This window comes from Neophocaena asiaeorientalis, unplaced genomic scaffold (assembly GCF_003031525.2).
Source record: "Neophocaena asiaeorientalis asiaeorientalis breed wild unplaced genomic scaffold, Neophocaena_asiaeorientalis_V1.1 scaffold65, whole genome shotgun sequence".
NCBI lineage: Eukaryota > Metazoa > Chordata > Mammalia > Artiodactyla > Phocoenidae > Neophocaena > Neophocaena asiaeorientalis.
Genome location: NW_020173215.1, coordinates 6,589,304 through 6,598,968, shown reverse-complemented (window position 1 = coordinate 6,598,968; position 9,665 = coordinate 6,589,304). Strand labels below are relative to the sequence as shown.

The following is a 9,665-nucleotide window of genomic DNA, read 5'->3' as shown; positions in this document are numbered from 1 at the left end:
CTTGCCGGCTCGCCGCGGCCGACAGCAACTCCCTCTCAGCTGGTACCGCGGGCCGCTCCTCCCGAGGGTGAGCGGCGGGCACCCGGGCGCGAGCAGACATCGTCCCCCTGCCCCAGCCGCCCCAGCCGGGGGCGGCCCGGGGCCAGGGAGCCCGGCTGCCCGTTTCTCCGCCGGGACACTGACTAGCTCCGGCCTGGGGAAGAGAACCCGAGAGCCCGGCCGCCCGCGTCGGCTCAGGCCGCGGAGCTCCCGGCGTCGAACGGGGCGCTAACCGCCCGCCGGCCCAACCCGCGTCAGCGGCGCGAGCCCCGAGCCTGCCAACACGCGCCGAGCGCCGAAGCCGGAGGCCGGGAGCCCTCACTTGGCGCGGGCTGCGGCACAAACGCCGCAACGCGAAGCTGTAGTACCTCTAGCAGAGTCAGGTAGGCTCGCGCTCCCAGAGCCAGTAACTGCTCGTGGGGTCAGAGGCGGAGGCGGGGGCGTGGAGGGGGCGGTCCCAAAGGATGGAGCAGGGGCGGGGCCTCCCGGAGGAACGTGACGTGGCCGCTCACCGGCTCCTGCCCTCGCCGGGCCGCCGCCCGCGGTGGTTGACTGACGATCCCGCCAGGGTGCCGCCCTGCTTGAGGGCTGACCCCGCCCCAGCGGCCAGCCGAGAGGGAAGGAGAGCGAACTGGGCGATTCTCCGGCTCGCGGGCTACGGCGGGCCCCTCTGCGGACGCAGGGGCGGGGCGCGCACCAAACCTCTGCGACTCGCTACGGACTCGCGCCTTGCTCCGCCAGCTGCGAGCGAGGGGCGGGGCGCGCTGCGCACGTGGCTCGGGGCGGGCGGTGGGGTCGCTTTGCCCCAGGCCCTGAAGTGCAGTTGACTCCAGGCGAGGTGGGTAATCTTGGACACCGACGCTGGGCGGCTCCCGAGTGGGCCTGGGTACCACCACCGAGCCACCTTGTCCCCTGCGTCTGTCGCCTCTCCCCGTGAAAACGTTTCCCCCGGCGCTTTGGGGCACTGCGGTCATCTGTAATATTGAGCCGCGTCCAAAATAAAAACAGTGTAATCTGTAGGTAAAGTTATGAAACCTTTGCCCCGGCACTAGGATTAGTGCACTTCCCCGCCCCTATTCGCAACCACGATCCGAAGTATTTCTAAAGTCGTATGGAGTAAAACAGGTTGTTAATACTTCGCCGGCTTTTTAAACAATTTTATGAGGTTTTTTGTGTGTGTGTCTTTTTTTTTATAATGTGATTCAGTTATACATATATATATTCTTTTTCAGATTCTTTCCCATCATAGGTTATTACAAGATACTGAATATACTTCCCTGTACTATACAGTAGGTCCTTGTTTACTTTATACACATATGTTTTTGAATTTGTAGAGAACATTTGTTTACAAATTAACCAAGCTCCAAATACTTTTTCCTGGAATGGATATATGTTAAAAAGGTACAAATATATTTTGATTTTTAAAATGCAATGAGAGCTTTCTACTTGGCAGTCAAATGAGTGATATTGGTTTCATATGCGTGTATTTATGAGTTAATAATGTTTCTGTTCCCGTGCTAGGTCGCCGAAAATGGGTTTACCTAGGTGAAAAAAATTTTCTGAGGGACCGTCCCCCCCAACCCCCTGAAAATATCTGTACCTGACATTTGTATGGACTTGGCAATGGATCCCTCCTGGCTTCCTTTAAGGACTGCCAAATGTGTACAGGACTCCCCTCCCATGAGTCTTGCTTCAATCACATTAAACTCGAGATACTTTCTTTTTTTGTTTACTCAAAAGTTGTACTAGGCATAAATTCCTTATTTTCCTAGGGCTAATAAACTATTCGCACATTACAACTATAAACAATAAAGCCTTTCTTGTTTTCCACTGTGCTTCCACCTCTAAGTGTATTCCCAGAGAGGCGCCATCTTTTCTAGCTCTCTTATTGGTGAAGCCTTGTGTTTTTAACTACCAACTAAGTGCTCTTCCTGCTATAATCAGCCTTTTGGAGTCTCGCCAGGTAATGCTTGACTCTTTTTCAAAAGCCTGGCAACAAATTCACACTCCACATGACTCAGAGAACACTTTCTATTTTACCATCTATTTAAATACACGTGGATTAAAGACGTGGATTCAGTTGAGAAAAAGGGTATTTGGAATGGTTCCTGAAGTTAGATTCATATGGGCTACCTAATTATGGTTGGTGGTTTTGTTTGTTGCTGTTTTGGTTTTTTTTTTTAAGTGAAAAATCATAAAGATGCTTTATTGACGAAACACAGGACTTTCTTGGCAATAGGTTGTGCTTCCAAGGAGAGAAGAACTGGAGGGTAAATGTGTACTCAAAAGGTCTGCAAAGAACCGGACAGTAGGTAGTTGGGTATCTTCACTGTAGTGCAGTGCCACTAATGTCAGTGAAGGGAGTTGGCTATTTGTTCTCCCTTTTTAAAACACATATTACTAACTCCTGCTTCCACGTAACTGCCTCTTGGAAACAACTTCAACTATCTTCTGTTTGCCCCTCCGTGTCTGTTCTCCACCCTTCCCTGCTCTGTGTCAGGGAGGGCTGACCCACCCAGATTTCACCTACGATAATCCCTTGTTCTGCTTGGTATCTCAATGGATTCAGGTAGTGGGAAGTATCGGCAGGAGATACAAGGCCAGAAGATAGTGGGGTCATAGTCCTTATTCCCCAGGATGGGTCACCAAGGGTTGACTGCAGAACCTTCTCTGTACAGTTAATCTCTAATCCTTCCCTTTGCCTCTTCAGGCCTAAGTGTAATAACTGCTAGTCCTTGGGGTACTGCATTATCCCTTGTTGGTTTCCCCGACTCTTACCTGCACCTCTGTAAATAATTTAATAATTCTCTTCAAATTATTCAGTTTGAGCTTTCCATCTGGTATCTGATGGGAGCCTGACTGACCTAATTTGCCATTGCTGAAGCCCCGTTAGTTTGTCATCTGGCCTCTACTCTGCAAGATTCTTCCTTTGCTTCTTAGTTCAAAATCATCGAAGAAAGACTTTATTTTTTGTAGCCCGATCACACAAATCATTATCCATCCTATGGATTATTTGCCCTTGGGTAGGATCCCCATCTGGCCTGGAGAAACAAGTTATTGGTTCAAAATACTGCCATCAAGGCAATGGGGATGAGAAAGCCAGTTATCAGTAGGAATGTGAGAGAGGTACATCCTTTAACCAGGTTTTTTTTTTTTTAATAAATTTATTTATTTTTTGTCTGTGTTGGGTCTTCGTTGCTGTGCGTGGGCTTTCTCTAGTCGCACAAGTGGGGGCTACCCTTTGTTGCAGTGTGCGGGCTTCTCATTGCGGTGGCTTCTCTTTGTTGTGGAGCACAGGCTCTAGGCATGTGGGCTGCAGTAGTTGTGGCATGCGGGATCAATAGTTGTGGCTCGCAGGCTTAGTTGCTTCGCAGCATGTGGGATCTTCCCGGACCAGGGCTTGAACCCGTGTCCCCTGAATTGGCAGGCGCATTCTTAACCACTGCACCACCAGAGAAGTCCCCTTTAACCAGGTTTTCTTCCCTTTTCCCAATCCTAGTGAGTGGACCACCATATAACCTAGGAGTCCATATAACCCTCACCCTCCATAATCCATTCATTTACAAATATCTCAAGCGTCTGCCAAGCAGTGTTCTAGACACTCACCAAGACTGATTGTACCTCCTGTCTGTCACAAAGTCCTGCTTTCTCCACTGCCACCACCCTACTCCAAACTGCCTTTATGCTTCTGTAATACTGTTACAACCTCTTAACTGGCCAGCCTCTCTGCCTCCACTGAGACCTATTTGATACAATTATTGTGAGGATTGCATGAGATAATATGTGTAAAATGCTTACCAAGACCTTAGCTCAATAATACTGCCTATTTTTATTGCTTTTAAATCCACAGACTTAACCAGGATATGTGGATTTAATTTTACTGAATTACTGAGGTTAGAAGCCTGATGTTTTTTTTAAAAAAAAATGAAAAACTGGAATCTAGAACAGAGATATAGGGTTATCTTTTCAAAAAAGAGAAAATGGTTCTCTAGGCCTCAGAAGTTATGAAACACCTAAAGAAATTATACAAACTTGATGATCACATGTTCAAATGAGCCTCTAAAAAGGTGAATCTTGTTTTTCCTGTTTAGAGTATGCTAATATGTCTTCAGGTGATTGAACCCATTTCTCCTCCCCCTCCCCCTGGTGTCTCAGGAAATCGAAGTCCCAAGAGAACAATCAAGATCTTTGTTTTTATTACCAGTGCAATTGAGGTTCAGGCTGGTAAAAATCCAATGTGCAGATAGCTGTACTGCATACTAGAAAGGTTTCAAAGAATGCATTAGATATAATCTATTTCAAAGTCCTACAGTTCAAGGAGAAGATTAAACCCAGAGATTTTTTTTAACTTCCTATAAAATAAATTTTTTTTAATATAAATTTATTAATTTTTTTTTTGGCTGCGTTGGGTCTTCGTTGCTGCCCGCGGGCTTTCTCTAGTTGCGGCCAGCAGGGGCTACTCTTCCTTGCGGTGCACGGGCTTCTCATTGCGGTGGCTTCTCTTGTTGCGGAGCACGGGCTCTACAGGCGGATTCTCAACCACTGAGCCACCTGGGAAGTCCTAAAATAACTCTTAAAAAGACTAGATTTTTAAACTAGATACACTGAAATCATTTCCTCCAGTTGCAGAGCCTTGGGCCCTGCTTATCATAATAACTGCTTTAATTATGAGGTAATTCTCAGAGAAGTACTAAATACTTCCAATTATCTCTAACCTTCAAGGTAGGATCAGTGCTGTGTGTTTGAAAGGCCTTGCTCCTTCCGTTCGATTAATACAACTGATGTATTCAATCTTAAAGTGAGAATAAAAGCACCTCTAGGACTTCTCTGGTGGCGCAATGGTTGAGAGTCCGCCTGCCGATGCAGGAGACACGGGTTCGTGCCCCGGTCCGGGAAGATCCCACATGCCGCGGTAACATACAGTTTTTAAAAAAATGACAGTGGCACAGTAGTTAAACTGAAACTAGATTATCTGGGTTCAAATGTCAGCTCTGCCACTTCCTAACAGTAAAACTGAGGGCAAATTATTTAACCTCTCTGTGATTTAGTTTCCTTATCTGTAAAGTGTGAAGAATAATTGTACCTAGTTGTATGGTTGCTGTGAGGATTAAAAGGGTAAGTTTATTTAAAACTCATAGGGTGGGGACTTCCCTGGTGGTCCAGTGGCTAAGACTTCACACTCCCAATGCAGGGGCCCTGGGTTCTATCCCTGGTCGGGGAACTGGATCCCAACTGGATCCCACATGCCCCAACTAAGAGTTTGCATGCTGCAACTAAAGATCCCTTATGCCGCAACTAAAGATCCTGCATGCCACAACAGAGACCCAGCACAGCCAAATAAATAAAATTTCTTTTAAAGAAAACTCATAGAGTGGTACCTGGCAGATAGTAAGGGTCAATAACTAAAATCTGCCATCATTACCACTACAACTATTATTATTATTACTATTACTATTATTAGAGGAAACTGACAAAAACCAAACTCAATAATTACAGATTGTTGATAAGTATTATGAAGAAAACAAATCAAGGAGGTAAAATTTAAACTGAGAATTAAAGGATGAGAAGGAACAGGCTATGGGACAAGTATTCTGTTAAAATGAAAGGAGCTTGGTGTAAGCTCCTTGGTGGAAGAAGTGGGAGTGTATTTGCCAAGGCCTGGTAAGAGGACTGTAGCTAGGACACAATAAACAAAGCATGGGTAGGGATGAGATTGGAGAGGTAGCCTAAGGCAGACCTGCAGGGGCTTCTAGGTGTGGCAGGGTTTGAATTTTATTCTCAGAGGAATAGGAAGACACCAAAAAGTTTTAGCAATTAATTAACACCCATGTTGCTGCAGTATGGAAAATGAAGGGAGATGGGCAGTGGCAAAATCTAAACTGTGAAAAAGAAGTGGTTGTGGTAGTCCAGGAATGAGTTGATGGTCTGGATTCAAGTTGTGGCAGCACATATGGCAATAAAGTGACTTTCATTTTGGAAATAGGACTTGCTGATCTAATAGTTGTGAGAAGTAAGATAAAGAAGGAAATCAAGTTCTAAATTTCTCCCTAGAGTAACTAATAGGGGTTGAGGTAGGAGTGTGGGATTAGGCACTTTGCCTCATTTTCTTAGTACTCTTAGCATGTAATTAAGTAGGAGAAATTATTGAGAATTAACTGTAGGTGGTACACCCTGAGTGTAACATCTGAGAGAATCAAAATATAGGGAATAAACATGAAAATCATGTTCAACCTTATTAGAAATCAGGGAGGGGCTTCCCTGGTGGCACAGTGGTTGAGAGTCCACCTGCCGATGCAGGGGACACAGGTTCGTGCCCCGGTCTGGGAAGATCCCACATGCCGCGGAGCGGCTAGGCCCGTGAGCCATGGCCGCTGAGCCTGCGCATCCGGAGCCTGTGCTCCGCAAATGGTCCACATTAAAAAAAAAAAGAAAGAAAGAAATCAGGAAAATTAAAACCACAATGAGAAAATACTGTAACCCACCAGAGTGATTAAAAAAAGGGTCTGACACTAGCAAAATTGTTGATGGGGATGGGGATAAATGAGAACTCTTATACATTCATAATATAAATTAGCACAACCATTTTGGAAGTCTGTTGGGCAGTATTTACTATAGTTGAACAGGAACGTATCTCTGACCTGGCCATTTTAGTCCTACCCAACAGTAATTTGTGCACCAAATGACATGAACCAAATGTTCATAGCAGCAGTCTTTATAATAGCCCTTAACTGGAAATAACCTAACTGTTCATCAACAGTAGAATATATTAGTGGCATAGTTATATAATGAAATACCATACAGCTTTGAAAAATGAACAAACTATAGCTATAAGAAACAATGGGATTATCATAGACATAATGTTAAACTGTTAAACAAAAAAAAGATGGAGGACACAAACCAATACACTGCGATTTATACAAAATTAAGTTTACATAAAGTTCAAAAAGAGCAAAATTCAATCTATTAAAAGTCAGGGGGGATTTCCCTGGTTGTGCAGTGGTTAAGAATCTGCCTGCCAATGCAGGGGACACGGCTTTGAGCCATGGTCCAGGAAGAGCCCACATGCCACAGAGCAACTAAGCCCGTGCACCACAACTACTGAGCCTGCGCTCTAGAGCTCACAAGCCACAACTACTGAAGCCCGCGCGCCTAGAGCCCGTATTCCGCAGCAAGAGAAGCCACTGCAGTGAGAAGCCCGGGCAGTGCATAGAAGAGTAGCCCCTGTTCGCCGCAACTAGAGAAACCCTCATGCAGCAACAAAGACCCAACACAGCAAAATAAATAAATATAATTTTTTTAAAAAGTCAGGATAGTGGTTACCCTTGGGAAGAAGGATGGAATTAAGAAAAAAACTTATGTGGAATGTGATCGATTATTCATGCTAAATGACTCAAGTGATTGCCTGTGAATGCTCAGAGGATCATAATTGTTTGCTTATATTTGAATAATTGCTCTCTGTATGTACTCAGTTTTCTCATATATAAAATGGGGATAATAATGGTACCTACCTTATAAAGTTCTTGTGACAATTAGAAGAGTTAAAATATGTAAGATGCTTGATACATTGCCTAGTCCATGATGTTAAAAACTATCAAAATATTAGCTATTGTTGTTACTACAGGTGTGTGATAATAGAAAAGAGACAGTGCTGGGCTTCCCTGGTGGCACAGTGGTTAAGAGTCCGCCTGCCAATGCAGGGGACACAGGTTCGAGCCCTGGTCCGGGAAGATTCCACATGCCGCGGAGCAACTAAGCCCGTGTGCCACAACTACTGAGCCTGAGCTCTAGAGCCCGTGAGCCACAACTACTGAGCCCACATGCCACAACTACTGAAGCCTGCATGCCTGGAGCCCGTGCTCCGCAACAAGAGAAGCCATGACAATGAGAAGCCCGCGCACCGCAATGAAGAGTGGCCCCCGCTCGCCGCAACTAGAGAAAGCCCGCACACAGCAACAAAGACCCAACACAGCCAAAAATTAATTAATTAATTAATTTAAAAAGAGAGTGCTTTAAGAAATTTATTAAATAATTGGATATGATATATATTAATATGTTGCTAGTATTTTTTTTTTTGGCCACACTGTGTGGCGTGCAGGATCTTACTTCCCCCACTAGGGATCTAACCTGTGTCCCCTGCAGTGGAAGCAGGAGTCCTGACCTCTGGACCGCCAGGTAATTCCCGCTAGTATTTTCTTGAAATTAGAGTGTCCTGTCTTCTGAATTTGAACATCTCAAAGTAGTGATGGACATATCTGTCCATCATAAAGTACACAGGCATGAAGATAGCTACTAACTGTACTTGCTCCCCATTGCTCTTGATTCTGTGATAGCCAAACCTGGCTTCCCACCAAGATTTGCCTATTAGAGAAGGGATACGTAGATCAGTGAAGATCAGAGTCTAATTAATTTAATAGTAACAATATTCATTGAAAAATAATAACTTATATTTGTTTTTTCTATTTTTTAGCCTGAGGCACAGCATGCGGGATCTTAGTTCCCCACCAAGGATGGAACCCATGCCCCCTGCAGTGGAAGCATGGTGTCTTAGCCACTGGACCGCCAGGGAAGTCCCTATATTTGGTATTTAATACATCAACTTCTCCAAGTGCATCAAAGCAGATCTCTTTTATTATTTCTTTTCACTTTGAAATATAAACAGAAATAGAAAGAATAATATAGGGAACTCTCATTTACCCATCATCCAACTTTAACAATTAACCACATTTTGCCACTTTTGTTTCATTTATGTATACCCCTGTATTAGTTTTCTATTGCAGTCATAACAAATTACCAAAAAGTTAGTGGCTTTAAACAACAAAAATTTATTATCTTGTGGTTCATAGGTTAGAAGTCCAACTGGGGTCTCACCAGGATAAAATCAAGGTGTTGTCAGAGCTTCGTTCCTTTATGCAGATGCTAGTTTTTTCCAGCTTCTAGAGGCTGCCTACACATTCCTTGGCTCAGGGGTCCCTTTCTCCATCTTCAAAGCCAGCAGTTATTGGTTGAGTCCTTCTCACATCACATCTCTCCAACCTCCTCTGTAATGTAGTTAAATCTCCCTTTGCGCCTCTGTTCTGCCTCCCTCTTCTACTTTTGAGGATTCATAAGATTAGATTGGGGCTTCCCTAGTGGCACAATAGTTCAGAATCCACCTACCAATGCAGGGGACACGGGTTTGAGCCCTGGTCCAGGAGGATCCCACATGCCATGGAGCAACTAAGCCCGTGCACCACAACTACTGAACCTGCGCTCTAGAACCGCGAGCCACAACTGCTGAGCCCGCATGCCTAGAGCCCGTTCTCCGCAACAAGAGAAGCCACCGCAATGAGAAGCCCACGCGCCACAATGAAGAGTAGCACCCGCTCAAACAAAGACCCAATGCAGCCAAAAATAAATAAATAAATAAATAAAATTTATTTTTTAAAAAAAAGATTAGATTGGGCCCATCTGTATAATCCAGGATAATCTCCCCATCTCAAGATCCTTAATGTAATCACATCTGCAAAAGCCCTTTTGCCAGATAAGGTAACCTGTTCACAGGTTCCAAGGATTAGAACATCTGTACAGGATCATTATTCTGCCTGCTACAACTTACACACACACACACACACACACACACACACACA

General features: G+C 44.8%; 1 protein-coding gene across 1 annotated transcript in view; it reads right to left on the bottom strand.

Moving 5' to 3' along the window:
• Window positions 1–461, bottom strand: part of LARP1B (La ribonucleoprotein 1B) — a 113,640-nt gene extending 113,179 nt beyond the window's left edge. The window contains exon 1 of the mRNA XM_024745174.1: window positions 408–461. The gene's annotated coding sequence lies outside the window, so the exon portion shown is untranslated. The remainder of the gene's footprint in view (window positions 1–407) is intronic.
• Between the last annotated feature and the right edge of the window lie 9,204 nt (window positions 462–9,665).